The 3,304-nt window shown below is 42.7% G+C and overlaps 1 non-coding gene across 1 annotated transcript; it reads left to right on the forward strand.

Moving 5' to 3' along the window:
• Positions 1–940: 940 nt before the first annotated feature.
• Positions 941–1,104, forward strand: LOC126017137 (U1 spliceosomal RNA). Its single transcript, XR_007498806.1, has one exon. It is a non-coding gene; the product is annotated as a U1 spliceosomal RNA (small nuclear RNA).
• Positions 1,105–3,304: the final 2,200 nt, after the last annotated feature.

The following is a 3,304-nucleotide window of genomic DNA, read 5'->3' on the forward strand; positions in this document are numbered from 1 at the left end:
GGAGCAGAGTCCAATCCAGGCTATGCAGTTTTCACTACTTTTGCTGAACCGTGAAGGTGGCCAGGAACCTAAGAAGAAAGTGGATAATCTGCTGAGGCATACTGACTTGGAAACTAATCAAATCTCAATTCCAGACACTGGCGTTGGAGTCCAATGACCTACTCCTCCTCATAAACAACTTTCTGCCAGCCATTCTTCAGCTGGCTCACAAAAATGGCCATTCATTGCACAAAAGTTTCCCTCCAGGTTTGCGGTGGCTGGGACACCACCCGGTCATCCAGCCTCCCAGGCACTTTTGTGGACAGACCCCAAATAATTTAATTAAGGTAAGATAAAATTAGAAACTCTTGTTCCTTGAAAATTGCAAACATCTATCTTGGCTAGCAAAGCAAAGCCTCTTTGTAGCTAAGGCATCCCTAAGGAGTCTGGTTGTAAGAGGAAGGGGTGCTTCTACGTGTATCTCCCTACCCACCCATGGTGGACCTTGACTCTTTAGCAAGGACTGTGAGGAGATCATGAATGTTGCCATCAGACTGACCTGATTTTGAACCTTGACTCCACCATGTACTGCCCATGTGCACTTTAGGGTGATAGTTTATTCTGAGATTATTTGCTCACAGGTTTGCTGGGAGTATTAAGCAGACTAGGTAGCAAATGTTGACACATAAAAAGTGAGAATGCCTCCATTGTGGCACTTGGGCTTCCCAAGCCTGGATGTAAGAAACTTAGTTCTTCTATAGAGAAGATCCCTAATAAAGAGAGTGTGAGGAAGCCAAAAATTTGAGATAACATGCAAAGGCCAACTGTGCTCAGGCATGAGAAGACTCTAGGAGTTATCTATTTGTAGTCTCCTAACAGACTCCAATGAGCCTAGGGGACTTACCAAATCAGGAAGACAATAAAATGCTCATGGTTTTAAACCATAAATTTGGATTGTATTATACTTACCTGGCAAGGAAGATACCATGATCACGAAGGTGGTTTCCCCAGGGCGAGGCTTATTCATTGCACTCTGGATGTGCTGACCCCTGCGATTTCCCCAAATGTGGGAAACTCGACTGCATAATTTGTGGTAGTGGGGGACTGTGTTTGTGCTCTCCCCTCAGAAAATAAAAGAAAAAATTTGGGGTGTATTATGGGACCACACTAGGTGGCAGTCAGGGTACTCCTAGCAAGCTTAGAGGACCATATGGGATATCCTGGGGATCAAACCTGGGTTAACCACATGCTATGCAAGCTCCCTACCCACTATGCAATCACTCCAGTCCTTTTTCTTTATTTTATTAGGGAAGTCACACCTAGAAGCTTTGGGCTTACTCTTGGCTCTGTGCTCAAAGGACCATATGTGGTTTCAGGGAAGGAACTAAGATTGGCCACACGCAAGGCAAGCACCTTATCCTCCTATACTATCTCTCCTGTACTATCTATACTATCCCTCCAGCCCAAGAGACCATTTTTTAAAATGCAGATAGTTGAAAAAAATCTTTATTGCTTTTTTATCTAAGAGACACCATGATTAAAAAATAATCCTGGGGCCCGGAGAGATAGCACAGCGGTGTTTGCCTTGCAAGCAGCCGATCCAGGACCAAAGGTGGTTGGTTCGAATCCCGGTGTCCCATATGGTCCCCCGTGCCTGCCAGGAGCTATTTCTGAGCAGACAGCCAGGAGTAACCCCTGAGCAACGCCGGGTGAGGCCCAAAAACCAAAATAATAATAATAATAATAATAATAATAATAATCCTGGGGGCCGGGAAGGTGGCGCTAGAGGTAAGGTGTCTGCCTTGCAAGTGCTAGTGTAGGACGGACCGCCGTTCGACCCGCCGGCGTCCCATATGGTCCCCCCAAGCCAGGAGCGATTTCTGAGCACATAGCCAGGACTAACCCCTGAGTGTCAAACAGGTGTGGCCCAAAAACCAAAAAAAAAAAAAAAAAAAAAAAAAATCCTGGAGCTAAAGTGATAGTGCAGTGGATAGACTGTTTGCCTTGCATGCAGGTATCCTATATTGCTTCCTTGAGCCTGGCAAGGGTAATTTCTTTTTTGTTTGTTTGTTTGTTTTCATTTTTTGGGTCACACCGGGCAGCACTTGGGTTAAGTACTCTGGATGTGCTGACCCCAAATGTGGGAAAGTACATAATTTGTGGTAGTGGGGGACTGCGTTTGTGCTCTCTGACTTTGCACTCAGAAATTGCCCCTGGCAGGCTCGGGAGACCATATGGAATGCCAGGATTTGAACCATGGCTGTGTGCAAGGCAAAAGATCTACCACTGTGCTATCTCCAGGAGTAATTTCTGAGCCTTAAACAAACCAACAAAATATTCTTCCTTTTACTTTATCCTAGGCTTTGTCCTAGATTCTGTGCAAAAACCAAGATCTCTAATTATGGAAGATTGACTTTGACAAATGCAACTGAGCAGAACTTTCTCTGGGACCATAAAGAGAGACCTTGGGGTTGGACAATCAACATGCCAGAACCTGTAGTGGATCTCATGGCAGTATGCTTCATGGATGGAGACACCTTGCATCTCATAGGCCAAGATAATTTCCTTTCTAATTTCCCAAACATTTACTGTGCCTATACAAAACAACACAACACAAAACAAAAAACTTGCCACATCTGCCTTCCCTTTGTTTTCCCTTCTTTTAATTTTATTTATATCTTCAAAATATGAACTTTCTCTCTTTTTTCATAGAACCTTAGAACATGAATCATTTTGTTCTACCTCATATTTCTATGTATTTCTACAAATTGAGAAATGAAAAATAAAAGTGGAGGGGACCCAGGGGCCACGTAATCTCAGAAACATTGAGTGGAAAAAATTGGTCAGACCTAAATACTCAAACCAAATATAACTATAATAGGATCAAGTGACCCAAACTATAATAAGCTAAACACAAAATGAACCTGTTACACTAGTGGTCCAGGGGGCTAAGGATGGATTTATGGGATACATGCTGGGAATTCTGGAGGAGTGAGGTCAACACTGATGGTGGGAATGACCCTAATTCACTGTCATTATATGCCTGAAATACAACTGTGAAAGACTTGTAATTCACAATGGTTTTAATAAAAATTAAAAAATATATATCCTTCCTTTTGACCTATTCCCATCATATTTCTTCAATACATCTCAGATATGTTACCTGTACCATTGTGTCAGTATAGAGGGCATGATGAGGATGGGAAAGATATCCAGTCATGATGTCTCAGGAACCCATCTCTCAGTTATTATAGACAGGATTAAAACACAAAAACATTACCAGAAAGATCATAAAGGAATAAAGGTAAGTACCTTACACTCAGCT

The sequence above is a fragment of the Suncus etruscus genome, chromosome 8 (genome assembly GCF_024139225.1).
Source record: "Suncus etruscus isolate mSunEtr1 chromosome 8, mSunEtr1.pri.cur, whole genome shotgun sequence".
Lineage (NCBI taxonomy): Eukaryota > Metazoa > Chordata > Mammalia > Eulipotyphla > Soricidae > Suncus > Suncus etruscus.